The sequence below is a fragment of the Pan paniscus genome, chromosome 8 (assembly GCF_029289425.2).
Source record: "Pan paniscus chromosome 8, NHGRI_mPanPan1-v2.0_pri, whole genome shotgun sequence".
Classification (NCBI taxonomy): Eukaryota; Metazoa; Chordata; class Mammalia; order Primates; family Hominidae; genus Pan; species Pan paniscus.
Genome location: NC_073257.2, coordinates 55,181,022 through 55,204,256, shown reverse-complemented (window position 1 = coordinate 55,204,256; position 23,235 = coordinate 55,181,022). Strand labels below are relative to the sequence as shown.

Sequence of the window (23,235 nt, the reverse complement as noted above, 5' to 3'; positions counted from 1 at the left end):
TCTCTCCTCCAGGATCTCTCACATGCATCAAGGCTGTGATCAAATAGAACATTCTCACTCCATCCCCTCCTAACCCCCAATTCAGATTGTAGCCCACCCCTCAGCAGTCCCTATCCCCTTTCCTTCATTTTGTTCCATAAATTTTGACACCTTCCAACATTGTATGGTTGTGCTTTTCTATTTTTTTTTTGGACAAAGTCTCACTCTGTCGCCCAGGCTGGAGTGCAGTGTTGTGATCTCGGCTCACTGCAAGCTCTGCCTCCCAGGTTCACGCCGTTCTCCTGCCTCAGCCTCCTGAGTAGCTGGGACTACATGTGCCCGCCACCACGGCCAGCTAATTTTTTTGTATTTTTTAGTAGAGACGGGGTTTCACCATGTTAGCCAGGATGGTCTTGATCTACTGACCTCATGATTCACCCAATTCAGCCTCCCTAAGTGCTGGGATTACAGGTGTGAGCCACCATGCGTGGCCAGTTGTGCTTAGTTCTTTAGTGAACTATTTGCTCTTCTGCACAAAATTGCAAGTTCCACAGGGACATAATTTTTTTATGGCTTTATTATTTGTGTTATGTCCAGTGCCTAGAAAAGTACCTGGCAAGTGTTGTGAAGTATCTCCTGAATAGAGGCTGAATGTTGTGGTAAGTTTCACTGTGATTCCTCATCTTGTGCCTGCACTTGCAAGTTTCTTCTTGTCTGCCCGGGGAGGTGCACTCAGCACCCTCAGCCCCCCACCACTCAAGGTCCCTGTCTGCATCAGTGTAATTGCCATCGAGTGTCAACAGCACAATCCCTTCCCCCACTCTCATTCAGAAGCTCCTCATCTGCTCTGGGATGGTACAAACTCACTCTTGTGTCATCATTCTTCCAAGTTTATTAAAATTCAAAATGTGAGTGTCTACTCTTTTCTTTCTCTTTGTCCTTTTGTTAAAACTTCCCCTTTGAAAGAGGAGATGCCAAGGTTTAGACTAAATGGGAGAGAAATAGTGGGAAACTGGAGAACAAGGGAGGAAAACCACATTGGTTAATCTATCAAATCATTATATTTCTATATGATTAAGCATAAAATAAAATGTCTTTGAAGAAGTTATGCAGTCCAAGGGGTCTCTAACTAATGAGCAGGTCCTGAAGGACATGGTAAAGCCCATATCAAAGCCGAGTTAATTAGCATTATATCCTAATGAATCTGTGGGGACAAGCAGTTCAGCTAAACTTTCATGAAACAAGGACAGCATTTGGGGGGTCTGTGTCTGACCTTGTCATAGGTGGGACATCCTTTGAGGGGGATCCGTGAGTCTTAGCTAAGTCAACGGGGAAGGGGAATTCTTTGCGGTAAGGCAGGAACACAAGGTGGGGATTTCTTTAACCATCACAGTTTCCCAGTGCCTCAGGGCTCAAGTAGAATTCAACAGTGTCGCTATCAGTACCTGGGCATATATCATGAAAGACATAGCTTAAGACTCCAAATACATATTTGCTGTGGAACTGCCAAACAACCATGTTCATGGATTTTGAAAATATCATGGCATGCTGCATCTTGCCATCTGGGACATGTTCCAGACTCAAATGAATCCCATGGACATAAGATTAGCCACAGATAGAATTGTGAAGAACAACAAAACTCCTTCAACTACATGGGTAATTCAGAACCTAAGTGAAAAAAAAAGAAAACTGGAAGGCATGGGGCCACTCTGTGAGTTATGAGGTGCATGATTCAGGCCATTCCTTTCAACCACAACCACAGATGCAAAAGACGGTGGAACTGAGTAACTTGCAGCCTTGTCATGAGCACCAGAATCAAGAAGATTGATAAATACCTGTTTCTCTATGGAATCAATCATTCTTTTCTTTTTTCTTTTCTTTCTTTTTCTTTTCTTTTCTTTCTCTCTGTCTCTCTCTTTCTCTCTAATTTTGAGACAGAGTTTAGCTCTTGTCACCCAGCCTGGAGTGCAGTGGCGCAATCTCTGCTCTCTGCAACCTCCGCGTCCTGGGTTCAAGTGATTCTCCTGCCTCAGTCTCCCGAGTAGCTGGGATTACAGGCGCCCGCCACAACACCTGGCTAATTTTTTGTATTTTTAATAGAGATGGGGCTTCACCATGTTGGCCAGGCTGGTCACGAATGCCTGACCTTGGGTGATCCACCCACCCTGGCCTCCCAAAGTGCTGGGAATACAGGTGTGAGCCACCATGCCCGGCTCTCTATGTAATTTTCTAATCTTCAATTTTGTAATATTTAATTTTCTTCTATAGAATACTGAAGATTTTCTATAGAAATTAAAGATTTTCTGTAAAAAACTTTTTTTTTTTTTTTTAGATGGCGTCTCACTCTGTTGCCCAGGCTGGAGTGTGGTGGCACAATCTCAGCTCACTGCTACCTCTGCTCTTGGGTTCAAGCGATTCTCCCACCTCAGCCTCCTGAATAGCTGGGATTATAGGTGTGCACCATGACGCTCAGCTAATTTTTGTATTTTTAGTAGAGACGGGTTTCGCCATGTTGTCCAGGATGGTGTTGAGCTCCTCAGCTCAAGTCATCTGTCCCCCTTGACCTCCCTAAGTGTTGGGATTACAAACGTGAGCCACCACGTCCCGCCTTATGTTGTTAGTTTTTAATCTAAAAGAATGCCTCTGTCTTCATAGAGTTTTGCTCAGTGTTAATGACAAAATCCTTGCCAAAGTCCCACCAGGTGCCCCATGTGCAGTGGCAATGCCCTGAGCTCCCGCATGTTGCAGGCTGCTTCACTGGATGCTGAGACTTGGTTATTGCAGAAATGCTGAGACTGCTAATTAAGGAAGGAGGAGATTATAAGTAAATAATCTTCCTGAGGATTTTTTTTTTTTTTTGAGATGGAGTTTCACTTTTGTTGCCCAGGCTGGAGCGCAGTAACGCGATCTTGGCTCACCGCAACTTCCGCCTGCCGGATTCAAGCGATTCTCGTGCCTCAGCCTCCTGAGTAGCTGGGATTACAGGCATGTGCCACGCCGCCCAACTAATTGTTTGTATTTTTAGTAGAGACGGGGTTTCTCCACGTTGATCAGGCTGGTCTTGAACTCCCAACCTCAGGTGATCTGCCCGCTTCAGCCTCCCAAAGTGCTGGGATTACAGGCATGAGTCATCATGCCCAGTCTTTTTTTTTCTTTTCTTTTCTTTTTTAAGATAGAGTTTCACTGTTGTTGCCCAGGCTTGTGTGCAATGGTGCGATCTCAGCTCACTGCAACCTCTGCCTCCCAGGTTCAAGCAATTCTCCTGCCTCTGCCTCCCAAGTAGCTGGGATTCCAGGCATGTGCCACTATGCCTAGTTAATTTTTGTATTTTTAGTAGAGATGGGGTTTCTCCATGTTGGTCAAGCTGGTCTCGAACTGACCTCAGGTGATCTGCCTGCCTCAGCCTCCCAAAGTGCTGGGATTACAGGCGTGAGCCACTGTGTCTGACCTTCATAAGGATTTTTAAAGCTATTCACAAACTTCGATCACAAATCTACCCACAGAAGTTGTTTTCTCTGGGAAACTACATTCCCATTTGTGCATAACACAGTGTGGACATGGTGGCTGCAGCTCTCCTAGGGCCTACTGTGGAAGCTTCTTCCTCAACAGAGCCTCAGGATTTATCAAAGTAAAAAAAAATAAAAAATTCATATGGTATCTGACGGCTGCCACTGCTGAAGGAATGTGTTATTTCTCAACCACTAATAAAACACAGAAACAGTTTCATTAAAGATGAGTTGTTGCTTTTCTTTTGAGTGAGAATATCATTATTCTAAGACTTCTATAGTTGTTGATCTGATCAAGTAAATATAGTGAAAGTTTTTTTGTTTCAGGTTATGAAGCAAAGCATTTTATTAGATGCACCACAAAGGGCATATTAATAGTAAATGGCAACACAATTTTAGATTATTAGCACTAAACTACGTTTTAAAGATAATGTATAATACTTCTACACAAGGCCTGGCACGGTGGCTCAAGCCTGGAATTCTAGCACTTTGGGAGGCTGAGGTGGAAGGATTGCTTGAGCCCAGGAGGTGGAGGCTGTAATGAGCCAAGTTTGCACCACTGCACTCTAGCCTGGGCCACAAAGTGAGACCTTGTCTCAAACAAACAACAAAACCAAAAACAAAAACTTGCCACGGTCCACGGGGAAAGTGGCCATGGCCATGTCAACAGGACACTTCAAACCCATGGTGTTTGTAGGTTTGAGGCAGCCACAACATCAGATGTGTTTTCTGGGCTCTGCTGCAGGAACGGAGGAGCTGTGCTGGGCCCCTCGCCCCACTCTGAAGTTTGGCCATGGGCTGGATGTGCTTTTGCTTAGGGAAGATGCCACAGGCTCCTTCCTCCTTCCCAGAGACAGACACAGGTCCCCAAAGCCTCCCGTACCTGGCTGAGGAAGCCAGGCAGACATGTTCCCTGTCCAGAAGGAAGGCCCCAGAGCTCCTCAGGATCTGGAAGCTGAGGAGGAATGCAGAACAGTGTCCCTGGTCAACCCCACTGACCTTGGGGTCATCAGATTTGCAGAGCTGATACCCTGGCTTGTGGGGGAAGAAACATTATGTGTATTTTGAGATTTGTGTTTGTTAACACGTATTATTATCAAGGCCAAGGAAGTCTACTGAGAAGGAAGGAGGAGGACACTGAATACCAGCCCAGGCTGCAGTGAGGCCTCCAGTAGCCTGCTGTATGACTTAATAAATGCTGAGTCAATGCAGAGTTGCGCTTGAAATCATTTCCCAAATCATTCCATTTAAATGGATCTTCCTGAGTCTGAGCTTTCTGCTTTTGGGAGGGTTGTTAATAATTTGCCCACATATATTCATAATGAATTTCTGTACACATGAATTCCAGAGTAATTATTCAAAGTCTAGAGTTAACATTTTTTCCATTGTTACTTAGATACATGTGGTGTGTTACTCCCCTTCATGCCAAATATTTTCTTATGCCACATACCAACCGCAGAGCTATCAGATTAATTTTGCAGACTTCAGTATGTTTCAAAGACAAGGTATCTGACCAATTCTTATGCAATTGTTTTTTTGTTTTTAGATCTCAAGTTATAGTGTTAAACGCATAACATTTTTTCACTAGATTCAAATTACACAAAGCTTTTGGCTCAGAAAATGCTTAATCAGCATTTGATTGCAGAAAGTTAATAAGCTAATATACAGAAAGTTAATAAGGTAACATACAGAAAGTTCAGTTGCTAACTTATCCTTGCCAGGCCTTTAATTTGGATGGCCACAGTTGACACTCATGAAAGTCACCACTGATGTGGTGCTGGCTGTGTCCTTCCTGCCAATGTTTTGTGGGTATCATCCACGTGGAGACCTCGATTTTCGGTGGAGTGGCTCCTAGCTTTCTCCCCACTGGACATATCCAGCTCTGCTCCCTTCATCTCCTCTTCCAAGATAACAAGTGTGTTGTTTCACCTCTTTCTCCCTACAAAGCCAGACAGCTTACAAAGCAGGGGCTGTTCCATGTACATCTGACTTTCTCACCCAGGTCTGTGTGTGCACATCTGCATGTGCCTGTGAATATGTGTGCACATATGTGCATTCATGTGTATATGTGTGCCTGTATGTGTGTCTGTGCATGTATGCCTGTGTACCAAGAACCCTGCGGTCAGTGGCTGAGTATGAGGAACTTGAAGCTCTTACAAGTACTTTGAATACGGAAAGACACATTTGTGCCACATAGGTGCATTAGTCCTTTGCAGTTGCCTAACAGTCCATTTTATTTTAATGCTAATGTTTGTGATTGTGCGGTGGATTCACAGAATGACAGAGTCGGTGCCTCCCCAGCATCATTGCTCTACATGCATGACATTATCCAGTGTGTGCACATGTGGGCTGCTAGAGTATTTAGAGTAAACTGGGAGTTCATGGAAACCTGGCTGCTCCCAGAAGCACTCAGCACAGCCTAACATGACATAAAGTGTTACAATTAATAAATAAATTAAGCAAAGCTACTGCATACAAGATCATTATCAACCAGATTACTATATACAACTATGAACACAAAGAAATGAAACAACAAAAATCAAACTAGAGAACAAGAACCTATGACAAAAATAAGCCAATAAAGGGCTAACTTACAGATTTTAACAATAAGTCCTTCAATTTAACATAAGGAAAAAAATCCCTAAAGATAAATCAACAAAATAAGAAGAGTATATGAAGAAAAGTAAGGCACAGAGGCCAATAAATATTTTCTAAACTCTACCTCACATGAAACAGGTTACAGCAAGAGGATCTCTGCAGGGCAGGAGTCCAGAAACACTGAAAATCAATCACCTCAACTTCTTCTTTTTTTTTTCTTGAGAAGAAGTTTTGTTCAGTTGCCCAGGCTGGAGTGCAATGGGGCGATCTCGGCTCACTGCAACCTCTACCTCCCAGGTTCAAGCGATTCTCATGCCTCAGCCTCCCGAGTAGCTGGGATTACAGGTGTCTGCCACCACGCCCTGTTAATTTTTGTATTTTTAGTATAGATGGGGGTTTCACTATGTTGGCCAGGCTGGTCTGGAACTCCTGACCACCCACCTTGGCATCCGAAAGTGTTGGGATTACAGGCGTAAGCCAACGTGCCCGGCACCTCAACTTCTTTCTCAAGAATCAAGAAAGAAAAATCAAGTGCAAAGAATGCAGGATGAAGGCAATAATAAAGATAACAAACATCAATGAAATGGAAAAAAAAATAACACAAATAAACCAAGGCTAAAAGTTGTTTTTATAAACAACATAGTTAATAAACCACTAGCAAAACTGATTAAGGAAAAAAGATTAAAGAACACAAGAGACCAGTATCAGAATCAAAACAACAGCCTACGTAACAGTGTTATAACGATAATCAGAGAATTTTGTGAAATTCTCCCCGGGAGGCCGAGACTCCTGCTTGTCCTTCCTCCGCCGCCGGCACCCCAGACTCCCGGTCCACCCTCGGCTGGGTTGCCGTCTCCTCCTTTCAGAGATGGATGCCACAGGTTCCGGGCTTCTTAGGCTCTGGGAGGACGCGCAGCGGAAGGCGAGGTCGCTATATGAGGCCGCTCCAAAGTCGCCTCGCGCTGTTGCTGCCTCACTGCCTCGAGCCTCCAGCATCCAGGGAGAGTGCAGGCAAAACTGATTAAGGAAAAAAGATGAAAGAACACAAGTGACCAGTATCAGAATCAAAACAACAACTCTACATAACAGTATTATAACAAGATAATCAGAGAATTTTGTGAAATACATATGATCAAAAGTCTGACAACAGAGATCGCAACAGATGCTGAAAACCCAACTTACTAAAACTGGCACAAAAATAGCATAAAATAAGAACACTCCTATATATATTAAACAAAATTAACCAACTAATTTTAAAAATCCAACAAATCAACAATAATGCTCCACAAGGAAAACACCAGGATCAGACTTTGAAAATGTTCCAAATATTTAAGGAAGAAAAAAATATTGACACTGCTCACTCTCTCTCAAAGAGAAAGAAGAAAGGGATGGTTTTTCAATTTGTTTCGTGAAGCCAGCATTACATTAATACACAATCTGATCAGACAATAAAAAACCCAGAAATAATAGATGTTCTGTTTCACAGATACAAATATTCTAAGAAAAATGTTGTTACATGAACTAAACCAAGCAAGAAATTAAAAATGAAATTAAACAACAAAGACCAGAGTAGGAAACAACAACCTACAATAGAAATGAACCAATAAAGGACTAATCTCTAAAGTGTCTTTAAAAATGCTTCACATCAATGTAGGAAAAACACAAATGACCCAAGACAAAAAGAACACTATGAAGGAAAAAAAAGGGGGGTGCATGGGCGAATAAATATTTGCTAAGCTGTGCTATGAAGAGGGTTATTTCCAGTTCCAGATGAGAGATACCCACAGGCAGCCCGGAGGGTGGGACCCCAGGGGACAGGACCCCCAGAAGGTGATAGAGATCCTGGCAGTGGGGGACCTGGGGCAGAAGGTGACCGCATCCTCTTCCCGGGCTGCCGCTCAAGGCTCCTGCCGCTCCCGGGCTCCAGCGCCCTCTCACCGGGTCCTGATCAGGGCTCCCTTTCTCACCCCGGGTCAGGCAGAAGTCCCCGGACCCCAGTCCCAAAAGAAACGGAGGCTGCAGGGCTTCCACGCAGGAGAGAAGGGGAGGGCTCCTCTCCGACCCGGGCTCCTCCAGCGCCCACCCCAGCGGACTCTGAGAGGGCGAGGAGGAGGTCGGGGGCTAGGTTCAAGCCGCACTGGGCCCCGGATTCAAGAAAGAAACGGGCTTCTGAGACGCCTGTGCATCAGAGGGGTCCTGGCTCGGCCTGGGATGGGGCTCGGGGAGAGTCAGACGGTCTGCCAGGCTCCCAGCCTGAGGCCGCCCTCCCCGGCGCGCAACCCCCGCCCCCACCGCTGGGGCCCTCCTGCCTTTCCCGGCACGTCGCTCCCCGGGAGGCCGAGACTCCTGCCTGTCCTTCCTCTGCCGCGGGTATCCCAGACTCCCGGACTCACGCGCGGCTGGGTTGCCGTCTCCTTTCAGGGCTGGACGCCACAGGTTCCAGGCTTCTTGGGTTCTGGGAGGAGGCGCAGCGGAAGGCGAGGTCGCTGTATGAGGCAGCTCCAAAGTCGCCTCGCGCTGTTGCTGCCTCACTGCCTCCAGCCTCCAGCATCCGGAGAGAGTGCAGGCAGGCGGCACCCAGTTCTCTTCCTTCTCCTCCTGCCCACGGTGGAGCAGCCTCCAGCATCCAGGGAGAGTGAAGGCACGTGGTGCCTGGCCCTCTTCTTTCTCCTCCTGCCCAGGGCGGAGCCATACAAACCACGCTGCCTGGAGCAGGGTGAAATGAGGAAAGCCCACGGAGCAACTATTTATAATGACTCTTATTTAACTAGATATCCTGTAAGGCATGTTCGGATTGGATGAGAGCCACTGAACAAAACAACTCTGATTGGATAATATGACCCAATCAGGGCTGGCTGAAATGTTCCTTCTCGTCCTATCAGAACCAGGGTATAGATGCTGGGGTGGGGCAGGAGCCAGCGCCCCCACCAGAATCGGAAGCTGTGGGCGCACAGGGGAGGTGGCTTTGTGGCCACTTTGCCTTTGGCTTTGCCTCCTGCCATGCCCCGCAGGCCCGGAGAATGTGGCCCCAGACTGAAATGAGAAGAAGGTGGCCCTGCCGAGGGTGAGTCTGGGGAGGCTGGAGTGGGGGCTGTGAGGGGGCGCCCGGGCAGGAGTCTCGGCCTCCGCTGGGAGCAGCATATTCAGTGTGTAATGTGAATAACAGGCAAAATAGGTCTTAATTTTTTGTATTATTAGTGACAAAGACTTCCGGTCAACCGCAGGCCGCTAGGAGTTATGCTTTGGGGGAGTTGAGAGTTAAACTTGGATTTTTGACTGTGGGAGGTTAGCATCCATATCCCCCACATTGTTCGAGGGTCAGGTGTATTTTAGAGCACTGGCATGAATCACTTTGGGTCCCACTTGTTGAAAATAGGCATTGACATTTGGAGGCGCCTCCTTGTAGCGAGCAGGTACTACTGATCTCTCTCTTCCACGTACTGACCTTTCCCCAGCTTCTGTGGAACCCTGTTTCCTGGAGTTTACTTACATTCTTTAGTCAATTATTCTCTAATTCTTCTGAAAGTGGATTTGGAGCAAGGGAAGAGAAACCTGCAGTCTTGGCTGTGTCCAGGTTTTGGTTCTGATTCTTGTGTGCGGTCCACATTCAGATTGGGGTCCTTAATGAAATCCGTGGCTTCATCTCTCCTTGCATGCCAGCATCACCCAATCGTGTATAGTTAAACTCGAACTCCCTTTGCACCACAGACTCCCATCTCCAGGTGTTTAACAGGAATTGGATACTGAGCATGTGATATTTTTACCTAAACCTGAATACATCTTTTTTCCTTGTTTCCCTGTGTGCTTGTCCCCTGCCCAACCATCAGCACCACAAACCTAGACGCCTAAAATTCATCCACCTCCTTTGTAATGGCACCCAACCACCACATACAATCCTTTTAAATATCTCAGATCTGTATTTGGAAAATTACACATTTTAACTGTCTTTTCACTTCATTGCCTTTCCATTACTCTAGGCCCTGGTGGTTTCTTCACTGTTAGACTAATGAGCTATGAGTGTTTACCCTCCTAATCCTGCATACTCCTTAAAACCTCAGGCAGAAAATGGAAATTAAACTCGTGGGCATTCAAGGACACCCCCACGATTTTCAGGATAAAGTTTTTATGGCTTAGCTTAATGCCCAACGACTTTCACATTCCTCTGTTGATAATTTCAATCTCTTGAAATTCTCTCAAACAAAAATAACTAACACTTGTTAACAACTTAGTGTTTTCAGGAAATACTTTAAGCAATTAAAGTCATAATTAAAGTAACATATGCAAAAACCCTATCAGTACTGCTTTTATACTTAAAGTTTTGTTTAAACGTAACCCTGTTTACTTGTTTATGTGTTGTCTATGGCTGCTCTCATGCTGCAGAGGTCGAGTAGAATATGGAACAGATGACGTGGATCACAGCTCCAAACATGTTTACTGTTTTGCCATTTTCAGGAAAAGTTTGCTGGATGACTCCTAATCTAGTTGAATGTCTGTGTTACTAGTACAGGGAGATCCTTGCCAGCCAATGTCAGATAAACAAGTTGATTTTATGGACAATTTGTCTCATATATACAAGCACATTTCCAGTTTTTGTAACTGTTAACGATTTATTTTCCCACTTAGTTTGCTCCCTGTAACTTTGAGTGGCTCAACTATTCATCTTGTTTTGATTTCTTCATACCATTTACCCTCCTTCCAGATTATTTAATCAGGTGTTTTTATATTATACCTCAGCAGGGTTCTGAGCTTCTTGTTTGTTTACATGTCTCTATGACCCTCTTTGTTGTTTCATAAATGGATTGATGATATGTAAAATGTACATATTCATGGAAATAGCATTTGTTCCAAGTGACAAAACTATTTATAAAATGAGGATTGTAATTATGTGTGCTATTTGAATTCTGTACATGTATATTTCTGTCCTTGGATTGGAGGCAGAAAAGGGGTGGATTTTGGCTTCAGGCATGGTTTTCTCATCAGAATCCTAAGGTTAGTTCCTCTAGGCATGGGGCTGTAGGATGAATATCCCAAGGTGACAGTCATTGTTGATCCTTAGACCTTATTCTCAATGGGATTTTTAATAAGTGTACTAACATTTTAAGAGCTGTATTAGTTATAAGAAGAAATAGAATCAATTTTTATTTTAAAACGTTTCAATTTGAAATAATTATATACTTCAGAAAAATTAAAATAATATTAACAGTATTTCTGCATACCCTTCATCTATCCCTAATGTTAATGTTTAGCATAATCATAGAACAATTATTAAAGGTGAAAAACTCATACTGAGTCAGTACAGTCAACTAATCTTCAGAGCGCATCTGAATTCTCCCTCCAGTACCCGTTTTCTGTCCTCATTGCATGTAGTTCTCATTTTTCGTCAGCCTCCTCCAGTTTGCATAATTTTCTCATTATTTCTTTTGTATTCATGGCCTTGATACTTTTTAAGAATTATATTTATTTTGTAAATATTTTGTAGACTGCACCTCCATTTGGGTTTGTGGAATGTTTTGTCATGAAGTAACCTTCCATCTAATCATGAGGAAACATCAGACAAACCCAAATGAAGGTACAGTCTATGAAATAAATACGATTCATGTGGCAGGAATGTCACAGAAGTAATGTTACATACTTCTCAGGGCATTTTATCAGATGGTAAGTGATGTTGCCATTACTGGTGATGTTAATCTTGGTACAGTGGTGGCTGCCAAGTATTTTTCCCTTTTTAGCTGAAATGTATCTTACGGGGAGACATTTAGAGATATACAAATATCCTGTTTGATATTGTATTCTCCCCCATTAGTCCTAGGACCCATGAGTAGATTTTTACCTATAGCAGTTATTACGGTGGAGGTTGCCTAATGATTTCTTTCCATCATTCCTTCTGCATTTATTTGGAATGTTCTAGTAGGAAACAGCTGTTGCTTCTACACCACTTATTTATTCAATTATTTATATTATTATGGACTCATGGCTGTTTAGTGTATTCTTTGGATTATGATCCAATGCTAATATTATTTATTTTGTTTTCAGGTTGTCTCAACTGTTGGGGTGATCAGACCCAACACCTGGCCATGGGGGCTACTAAGTCTGGCGGAGTCAAAGGAATGAGAAAAGACAAGTTAAAAGAGAAAGTGGGACCATGCAGCCAATGCTAGTGTGGAGGCTGCAAAGGCCCTGAGCTCTGGGAGCCCACACTATTTATTGATGATCAAACAAAGAAACAGGTAGTGAAGATGTGGGGGTTGAAAGGAAGTGGTGTATCAAGTGAATGAGCTACAGCTGTGACGGTTTAGCATTTTCTTTGAAACATATGGCTACTTGAGATAAAGGGAGTGCTAGAAGCAAGGAGCCAGCAAGTCTAGACACATTCCAAAGGCCACGAGGGGTTTTAATCCTGGACCCTGGACATGTCCCAAGCCCTGCCTCAGCTTCTCTCCCAACCCTCAGCTTTTCTCCCAACACTTAACATTGGCCATTGAGAGCCCCTTCAGGTTGGCACCTGTTTCCTTTTGATATGCCTTCATCATTTTTGAGTTCTTCCTTATTTTTGGCATCACAAAGTGTTCCAGGCTTATCATGCATCTTCCCTGACCTCAGCCCTGAAATTAACCCTATTTCTAGGGAGCCCTGGTTCATCATTAACTGGAGAATGGTACTAGAAACCATGATCTGAGCACTAGGTGTGCTCATTAGCACTGGAATGTCATTTACTCTAGGATCTCTCCATTGACAGAGCTAAGAACTCTATGTTGGTGTACTCACACATGCATTGACATTTGTCTATACCTATCTGACTGTGTACCTACCTACCTACTTATAAAAACTGTGAGTTCTTACTGTTGCCTTTGATTCCACTCTAACACCACTGAGTTTATTCTAGCTTTTCCTTCTTTGTAACTTCTAACAGTGAGAACATTGGCTTTTATTTTCCAAAATATGTTCACTTGTTTGTTTGTTCCTGGTGTGTGTGTGTGTGTGTGTGTGTGTGTTTATGTGTGTGTATAGTAGATTGAGAATTGTGAAACTGTATGCTTGTTGAGAAATGAATTTACTAATTAGAAAATAGTATTTGTGGGACTTTTTTTTGTCTTTAGCTTTCAACAATGAAAATAGTTTTCCAAAGTTATTAGGCTAGTTATGTTCTTCCCCACCTCTTTCTGCATGCTCATATTATTAGATTTCCTTTTATTAGATTCCCATTTCATTAGGTTCCTTTTTATATATCTTATGCACAAATGAGCAGATAACATGTATAATTTTTAATATCCCCTTCTCATTATATGAAGTGTAGCTTATACCACGTGTGTGTGTGTATATATATATATATACACACACATATTCTTGCTCTGTGTTTTGCATTTTTTCTTTCCACTTAACAATATAGCCTATATTTTAGAACATATTTAAACTTACTTTCATCTTAGCATGCTGTGATAGCAAACAGTTTCATTATTTTTCAGCCACAGAATTTTGTCTATAAAATATTCACTTCAGAAATGTAGAAGTAAAGCATCAACATTAACAGAGACATTGTCTTTTTAAGGTTTTTCTTTTTTTTCTTTTCTTTTCTTTTTTTTTTTGAGATGGAGTCTCATGCTGTCGCCCAGACTGGAGTGCATTGGCGTGATCTCCACTCACTGCAACCTCTGCCTCCTGGGTTCAAGCAATTCTCCTGCCTCAGCTTCCCTGAGTAGCTGGGACTACAGGCATGTGCCACCACACCTGGCTAATTTTTGTATTTTTAGTAGAGACAGAATTTCACCATGTTGGCCAGGCTGGTCTCGAACTTCTGACCTCAGGTCATCCACCCACCTTGCCCTCCCAAAGTGCTGGGATTACAGGCATGAGCCACCACGCCCAGCCAAGGTTTTGCTTCTTAAAACTTAACATTCTGGGGTCACTCAGGTATTTTCCCACTGTAGACTTATGTTAAAGTAGTATAAATTTTTGGTAGTAATTTAAATGTCTTTATTTATAAATGCACATTTGTGTTTCATTTCTAGCTGGTTGCAGTGTTTGATAAGCAAGATCTACATCATGGAGGTGATGACACCAGTGCCAGCTCCATGCATACCCAGAGCCCAGAGAGATTTACTAGTGCTAGTGAGCTTGGCACCAACAATGTCTCAGCCTTTCAGTCTGATCAAGCAGCAAGTGAAATTGAGGTCACATCTTCAGTACTTCATGCAAGTAAGTGAAAACTCTTTCTTCTCTGCATACTTCATCTTTTTTTTTTTTTTTTTTTTGAGACGGAGTCTTGCTCTATTGCCCAGACTGGAGTGTAGTGGCACAATCTCAGCTCACTGCCACCTCTGCCTCCCAGGTTCGAGCAATTCTCCCTGCCACAGCCTCCTGAGTTGCTGGGCAGCTGCCGCCATGCCCAGCTATTTTTTGGGTATTTTTAGTAGAGACGGGGTTTCACCATGTTGGGCAGGCTGGTCTCGAACTCCTGACCTCAGATGATCTGCCCACCTTGGCCTCCCAAAGTGTTGGGATTACAGGCGTGAGCCACCACACCTGGCCACTTCATCTTCATTTGAGATACAAAGTTTTGTCATCCATTCTTGCTTCTGTGAATGCAAGGAATTCATTCCTTGAACAGATAATAGAATTCATTACCTGTTTTTATCCAGAATTCAGTTTAGAACCTTGGCAAATGTCTTTCAAGAGAAGTAGGCATATTAAAATCACATTTTAGTGAATTAAACCTACTTTAGTCAATTTTTCATGGCAGGGCAGGGTCCATCAAGGCAGGAGGATAGAGAAATACTTAAACACTGGTATGGCCCAAGTCCCAACCAGTTTTAGTATATGTTCTGCTGAAGTGAGCACCCAAGTCCCAACCAATCTGAATGAATCGTTCCACCATATCCAGCCAATATTAATATTATTCATAATAAAATCTTAATAAATGAAAGTACAGTAAATAAAAAATGAATATAAAATACCTAAACATAAATATGTCTTAAAACACTAGTTGAGGGTTCTAAACGTACCAAAAATAACTGTTTCAAGACGCTTTAAAGCATTGCAATTTGTACAACCAAAAGGAAATACATCCTAAGGAAAAAAATGAATTGCCAAACAAGGACCCTAAAACTGTTTGTTGTTGGCATTGTTCATCTTCAATTTGTAGATCGGCATTATAGGATGAAGGAGATGAGGAGAAATAATACTTTAATTCTGTCATTCCTGGTGTCATTGAGGACCTAGGATTCTTGGTATAGGAGAAAGGGGATACAGATAGAAGTTACAAAGTAATAAACAACTACTTTATAGTCCTCAATTTGGATAGGACAAGTCATCATGGATTCATGATTGTTTTTTCTTTACAACCTACACTTTATTGATTTTATAGCAGGAAATTAGAATGGAGAAGATTAAAAGCTTAAAGACATTGAACTGTCCCAGAATGATAACTTTAGAACTTGAATGAATTCAGAAATCTGAAAATTTAATGAATTTAAGTTATATTGTGGAAATTTTGAATTGCTTTAGGACTGGATTTAGTCCATGTCTTTCAATATATCAGTGTGTTGTGGTTTCACAGACCTACAACAATACACAGAAATATTTGATACAGGTTGCTATTTATAGATTTTCTTCTTGTTATTTGGTTTGAAAGTGCATATGTTATTGCACTTTCATGCAGCTAATATGATGGTTATTGGTCATCAGTAATAATTTCTTGAGCTCATGATTGATGCAAAGCATTGTGCTAGGAGTTATGGTGGATACACAGAGGTTTAGAACTACGATCCTGGCTTTAAGGAGCTTGCTATCCAGTTAGGTAGGACTGATGGGAGTTCCCCCCTTCACCCTTTGCACATTTTGCACTGAGAATTTACTGATCACCTAAAGTATATCACAAAACCTGCTGTACATTTTCTGTGTACTAACTCATGTAATCATCAAAATAAATAGTCTGAAAAGGAAACTGAAACTCAGAGGCATAATTTAACTTGATTCGTGTCATGATATGTTTTAACTCTCAAAAAAAAGAGAACCCAGAAGGAAGGAGCACTCCTGTATGTATTCACAGAAAAAGGCACGAATCAAGGACCAACTTAGTAAGGCAGCATTTCTCATATCCAGGCTGTATTCTGGAAATAACAATTTTTTTATAGAAAGAGATCAGAGTTCCTTGGAGAAATACCTGAATTTAGGTCTGGACAGAAGATGTATGAGATGATTCTGGATCAATCTGACATATCATCAAATAAGGATGCTATGAAACATAACTAGGGTATATCAGAGGGCCTAGGAGATGACACGATGCTCCTACTGTCCAAAAACAGGACAATTGGAATTTCAATTGGTATAGTAACAGCAATAAGTGCATGGATTTGTAATTATAATAAATAAGTTTACAAGCAAGAAAAAGGCTGCGAGTGATCCAATTTATTATTTGGAAAGCTGATAAGGGAATAATTCATCTATTCTGCATTTCCTGTGTGGGTGATGTCACTGGATAACTAACAGATCAAGGGGAAGTTACTTTTTATGTAAGTATTTCAGCTAATAAATGAAGGTGTAATGATAGCATTAGAATATTACTATTTTGCAACTCCTAGTGAAATAATAGATCTAGGGATTGATCATTGTATGAAAGGACAATAAAAACTGGGGACCCAATTTACTATGCCAAAAGAAAAAAAGGTAACCTGAAAGCTGAGTCATGCAAGAAGCCACCTTTCCTTGCCTTTGTAAGCAGTTACAGATAAAAGTTGAAACATTTCCACAGGTAGCTACCCCGTTCATCTTTTCTAATTAAGTGCTGATTTATTGAGCATAAGATCAGTACATAATTGACTATTTCCCTACCTGCTCCTTTTCTCTTGCAACGTGAGGATCACCACACACTTCCTATTTCCTCTCTAGGTCACTTTTCCTTTTTAAATATTGAAGCCCTCAAAATCATCTTTGGAGAAAATCAGAGACCACAGACTGTGTCTGTGATTCTGTGTTTATTTCTTCTGGGCATGTTCTTAACCTTGGCAAAATAAACTACTACATTGATTGAGACCTGGCTGGGATACTCTTTGGTTTTACAATTGCTATGGTCTTAATGTATCCCTCAAAATGTATCTGTCAGAACTCTAATCCCTAAGACAGCAGTGTTGGGAGCTGCAGCCTAATGGAGGTGTTTAGGTAAAAAAGCTACATGTTATTTGGAAAACTGATAAAGGAGAGAATAAATTATTTATCTATTCTGCATTTCCCATATGTGGGTGGTATCTACTACCCTGTAGTAGATGAGGGGGATGTTACTTTTTATATACATACAAAATAGTTACGTCTTATATAAGTATAAAAAGAGCTTGAAGGAATCAGTTTACTTTTTGTCACTCTTCTGTCATGTGAGCACATCACATCCATCCTCTCTCCCTTTCACCTGCCTCCATGTGAGGATGTAGTAGGAATGCCCTCTCCAGAGGCCTCTTGATTTCAGACTTCCCAGCCTGCAGAACTGTGAGAGAATAAATTTCTGTTCTTTATGAGTTACCTAGGTTCAGGAACTCAGTTATAGCAACAGAACACTCCCAACTGGAGTTCTTCAGCACACCCCAGTCCATCCCCTCACTAACCCCCTACCTGTCCAGTCTTATCTGCCTTTATATCAAAAGCCCACAGCTAACCTAGAGGGCTTCCACCCTGCCCTGGCTGACTTCCTAGGAAGCCCCCCTCTCCACCCACCCTGATCAGAACACTGTCTGAAGGTTCTCTCTCACCATTTTAAAAAGAAATTTGTCTGACAGAGAGGTTCTCGTGAGGAGGCCAGCTCCCACATCAGAGGGAGATTGCAGTTTGGGCTGGACCAGGATAAAACAGTGCTGTCCTGGGGCTGGCCGTCTGATAAGGGGCTCCAGAAAGTGCAGTGATGGAACCCTGGGAGGCTTTCTGCTCTCCTGTCTGCAGGTTCCTGGTGAAAGGACCTATTGGCCACTAGGGTGTCTGCATATGTGTTTGCATGTGTGTGTGTGTCTTTGTGTGTGTGTGTCAGAGTGATGTGTGTGTTCTTGGCTTGATTTCTTTCAGCACGAAGCCCACTTTTTTGCTGAATGTATCTCATTGTTTGCTGAAACTCAGTGCATTCAGCTGGCTCAAGGGTCCTGGGGCCTCGCCGTGGCATATTTGCACAAGCCTAGTGTCTGTGCAGACTGTACACTAGAGTTCAGTTGTAAGACCCTTTTGATCCCTTATCCTGACCCTGTAATAGAAAAGCCATTTCATTTAATGGAATAGAAACCCAGATCTAATGGAGAGATGGTCTAATCTGCCATACATTGGAGCACTATCCAGTGATTTGGACTTTGTGGCATTGATGGAAATTTCCAGGTTCTCTAGGTGGTGGGCAGAGACCTCACTTTTTAAGAAACTCCCCCACTCCACCCCTGCCAATGAGGACACTGCTTGAGGACATTCCTGTTAATGTTAAGTAGAAGAGATGGTTTCTTTTCTTTTCTTTTTTTTTTTTTTTGAGAAGGAATTTTGCTCTTGTTACCTAGGCTAGAGAGCAATGGCCCGGTCTCGGCTCACTGCAACCTCTGCCTCCCAGTTTCAAGCGATTCTCCTGCCTCAGCCTCCCAAGTAGTTGGGATTACAGGGGCACAACCCCACGCCCAGCTACTTTTTAAATTTTTAGTAGAGACAAGGTTTCACCATGTCAGTCAGGCTGGTCTCGAACTCCTGACCTCAGGCAGTCCACCTGCCTCAGCCTCCCAAAGTGCTGGGATTATAGGCATGAGCCACCACGCCTGGCCAAGAGATCATTTCTTGATGTTGAATTTCAGGTAGCAAAGCCAGCTCCTGCATATCAGGGTGGCGGTGCTTGGGCTGAGACAGGTCTAGACAGCATTGTCTGAAAATGGGCTCAAGGAAGTAGCTGTGAAAGGCCCCTGGGATGTTTTCTGCTCCCCTCTCTGCAAATGTCCTGGAGGGACATCCTGTCACTTTGGGGTGTGTGTGTGTGTGTGTGTGTGTGTGTGTGTGTGTGTGTGTGTGTTCATCACTTGGTTTTGTTTATGTTTTTGCTTTTCTTCATGAAATCTGCAGAGTTGCCAAAAGTACCTTGATGTTTTCTGAAAGCAGAGCCAATGACCACACTCCAGGGACTGAGTCCTCAAATCTGTGGTATTTGCTAAGGATGGGTGTATACCTACAGACAGTGTGATGGGGTTCAGGGCCAAAGAACACTAGTTTCTGTGCCCTGTTTCTATGTTAAAAAGACATTTCATTCAACTGGATAAAAGGGCAATCTGGTGGAGAAAATGTCTACTCTGCCATAGGATGGGGCAGCAGCCTGCAGTTCAGAACACTGGTGTGTGTCTGGAAATTTCCAGAGCCTCCCGTTGCTGGTAGAGGCCCAGAAGGTAGGGGGCATTTGTCTGCAGATCAAAGGTGAGGGTTCTGCTCACCCCATTATCTTGGCCGTGTTTGCACCCTTGAGTTTGAGGGTTGGATGTCCTGACTGACTGTGCCATAGGAGGGTATGAGACTGAGGGTGACAAAGCTATAGGCTGTGGGGATGATGTACATAGGGAGCTTCCCTGCTGCCTGTGGCAAGAGTAAAGAGTGAAATGCTTGGGGCAGGGAAGAGACAACAAAAGTCTACAGAATCTATTGTCCCCAGATCATCTCCCATGGTAGTCCAATCATGGCCTAACATCCTTAGCTACCAATTGCAGAGGAGACTCTGTGCATTTGTGTTCATGTGGCCTTGGATGTTGGCAAATTCAGATTGGTGCCCCAGGCACCTGTGCCTGTAACTGCAGTTTCAACAGGCTCAGGACTAGGCTAAAGAGCCTCCAAGCTTCCTCCAGTTTCCTGGTGCATGCATGTGCAATATACTCCCCTGGCCTGGGTCTTTTCTGCCTCTTCTTGCCAGTTGGGTCAGAGCTAGCTTATTAACCAGTGTTTTCTGAGATTTAATAGAACTGGCTCAGACCAGTTGGAGACTTGAAAAGGGCTATGTGATAGTAATAGATTTTTAAAGATACATTATTATTTTAGAGTAGATTTGAGTGTACAGCAAAATGGAGTGCAGAGTCCAGAGTTCCCATATGCCCTCGATTCCTGTACACTCTTGGATCACTCCACCAATGACCTCCTACACCAGAGTAGACTATTTATTATAGTCAGTGAACTTACATTGACACATCATCATCACCCAGAGCAATACTCTTGGTGGCACACATTCTAAGGGTTTGGAGAAATGTATAATGAGAATGAAATGTATAATGAATGTATCATTATAGCTGTTATGATATCCTGCAGTGTATTTTCATTACTGTAATAATCTTGTGCTCTATTTATCCTTTCTTTTCCTAACCATTGGAAACCACCAATCTTTTCATTCTCCATAGTTTTGCATTTTTCTGAATGTTATATACTTGGAATCATAGTGTAGATAACTTTCCAGATTGGCTTCTTTCAGTTAGTAATATGCATTTAGTGTGTAATACACAGTTAGTAATAGCTCATTTCTTTTCAGAGGTGATTAATATTTCATTTTCTAAATATATCACATTTGTATTTATCATTAAGCTACTTAAGGACATCTTGGTTCCTCCTAACTTTTGGCAGCTATTTTAATAGCTGCTATAAACATCTGTGTGCAGGTTTTCGTGTAGACATAAGCTTTCTGGTCATTTGGATAAAGACCTAGGGAGTGCAACTGCTGGATCACATAGTAAGAGTGTGTTATAGTTTTGTAAGAAACTGCCCATATTAGGAGAGTCTTTAGAATGGTAGAAGAGAACGTGTTCACATACTGAGAATCAGTCCCATGAAGGAGGTAGAACTTGAAAATCCAGAAACAATGACATAACCATGAGAGCTGTTAAAAGATACAATTAGGCTCTTTGAAACATTAGGAAGTATATTTGAGCATTCAGAAATGTATAAACCAAGCAGCCCGAGACTGCAAACATCCCAGAGCTCCAACAGAGAGGCTTAGGGAGGGTGGGGGAAGGCTTTTATATGGTGAATATGGAAGAAAAAGAAAATAATTGATTGGGTAAAGTGCAGCAGTGGCCTCATTTGGAACATTACGGTGGAAAGTCTCTGGTTAGATGATAGTTGGTGGCTTGATTGGTTAAGCTTAAGTTTCCTTTTATTATTTAATTGAGTCAAGTTTTGGTTTGTTGAAGGAGGAACTGAGCATACTGGAGCCACCTCAGCCTCATAGCCATCTGTTTATTTGATCATTTTTAACAGAGAAGATCCTTTTAAAAATATCTGTTGCCCCACCTGGAGTGTGGTGGTGTGATCACGGCTCACTACAGCCTCAACCTTCCAGGCTCAGGTGATCCTCCCACCTCAGTGCTCCCCACCCTGAGTGGCTGGGACTACAGGCATGTGCCACCACACCACCATGCTCAGCTACTTATTTGTTTGTATTTGTTTTAGAGATGGGTTTCCCTAAGGTGCTTAGGCTTGTTTCAAAATTGTGGGCTGAAGTAGTCTGCCTGCATTGGTCTCCCCAGGTGCTAGAATTACAGGCCATCTAACCTTTTATCTCAGATTTGCCTTGTGAGAAAAGGAGAGGTGCTTTTTCTGACATGATGAATCAGAGAAAGATGAGGTGGTTGCATCCTGTGCATATTATTTTCTTAGGTGATGGGAAGATGATCGGCTCTTGCCTAATGGGATATATTTTCTCCTTGAATGATATGGCAAGATATTCAGGTGAAAGAAGTAGAATAAAAGTTAGAGGAACATAGAAAAGATTGGTTATACATGTTGGGTTTCTGAAGAAATGATGTCATTGGAGAAACAAAACTTTTATTGATTTTTGGAAATATTTAGGGCCAATTTGTTATGTAAGTAATTTGAATTTATGATGACACCTCTGACCACTTTTTGATATTTTTCTGGTTCAGCTGAGTGGTGTCATTGAGCCAACACAAAGTGGTGCTCATCCAGGGATGAGATTTTGCCAGAGAAAAGACAAGCATTGAGTCAGGGAGCTTAAAGTAATTAAGAGAAAGTGACTATCTAAAATTGCTTAGGTAGGAGAGAGATTGGATTTTTGTGTATTTGGTATTTGGGAGAAGAGGGGTGTGGGTGTGTACATGAGATGTGTTGTTTATTCTCTTAAGAGAGAAAATGAGGGGATTAATGGACTGTAGTTCTGGACAAGGTGGAAAACTCTTAAAGTGGAAGTATTGGTGCAAGTGCTGTGACAGGCTGGAATGGTGCAGTCAGTCCCTTCATCCATAAATCAGTAGAATATTAGCAGTTCAGACTCAAACCTTGTAAAAAATAGGTGGAGAAAAGGAAGTCCCTCACAGTAACTGGCACCATAATCAAGACAGAATGTTTCTAGAATAAATGGAGTTATCTGCTTTCAGCTCCAGGTTGTAGCTATTGTCTGCCCTGATGACATGTGATAATAATTTGTGATCCCGATGTCTTAAAATGGGGTCACTCATCTCCAGTAGAATTAAGTCCACAATGAAGTTGTCCCCTCATCCCCAAAGAGATAAACATATATGATTGGACTGAGACGATAACAACTACTGCTGCCTGGGATCATGAGAGACCTGAAATGAACTGATAGGAAGTGAAAGTTGGCTGAGAAAATGAGAATGGACCCATCTGCATAGGATCATGAAGCCAGCAAAGATAAGGTCTTGTCCAAGATGCCTTCAGAAGCTTTGTCCATGAGAACTCTAAGGACTTCTCCATACCTGGTGGCTGCTGCTGTGATCTCTGCCCAAAAGGAACCTCTGACCAGTATCTAAAGGGCTTCTGGACCCACTGGACTCTTCTGGAGGTACATTGGTCTCCCGAGTCATTGTTGTGGTTTTTTACTCCCTTTATTACTGCCTGTGTGTAGAATGATATTGCCTAATTGATTATGTGAATAACTCTTGATACATGGTACATCTGAGCATATGTAATTGGCTGCCATGTCATTGTGAAACCTCACAGCTTCACTCAGTGTCAGCACAGCTAGGCAGCCTGCATCTAATGCAAATATCAGTGGGCATAGTCTGCAGGCACCTAATGACTCAGGAACTTTGACAGTCACTAAGAGTGTATCTCCAAGGAATAGTCCAACAACACATGGCTGGCCTGACCCAAGGTAACTATATGTCCAATCCAGGGTCATACTGAGTGGACATCTGCCAAACACAGGTCA

General features: G+C 42.6%; 1 protein-coding gene and 1 pseudogene across 1 annotated transcript in view; one reads left to right on the top strand and one right to left on the bottom strand.

Annotated features, from left to right (window-relative positions):
• Positions 1–6,690: 6,690 nt before the first annotated feature.
• Positions 6,691–8,845, bottom strand: LOC100995717 (uncharacterized; annotated as a pseudogene).
• A 179-nt stretch (positions 8,846–9,024) lies between these two features.
• The window catches only part of LOC100996179 (cyclin-Y-like protein 2), a 67,142-nt gene continuing 52,931 nt past the window's right edge, over positions 9,025–23,235 (top strand). Inside the window, exons 1-3 of the transcript XR_010113174.1 lie at positions 9,025–9,147; positions 12,117–12,310; positions 14,090–14,276. The gene's annotated coding sequence lies outside the window, so the exon portion shown is untranslated. The remainder of the gene's footprint in view (positions 9,148–12,116; positions 12,311–14,089; positions 14,277–23,235) is intronic.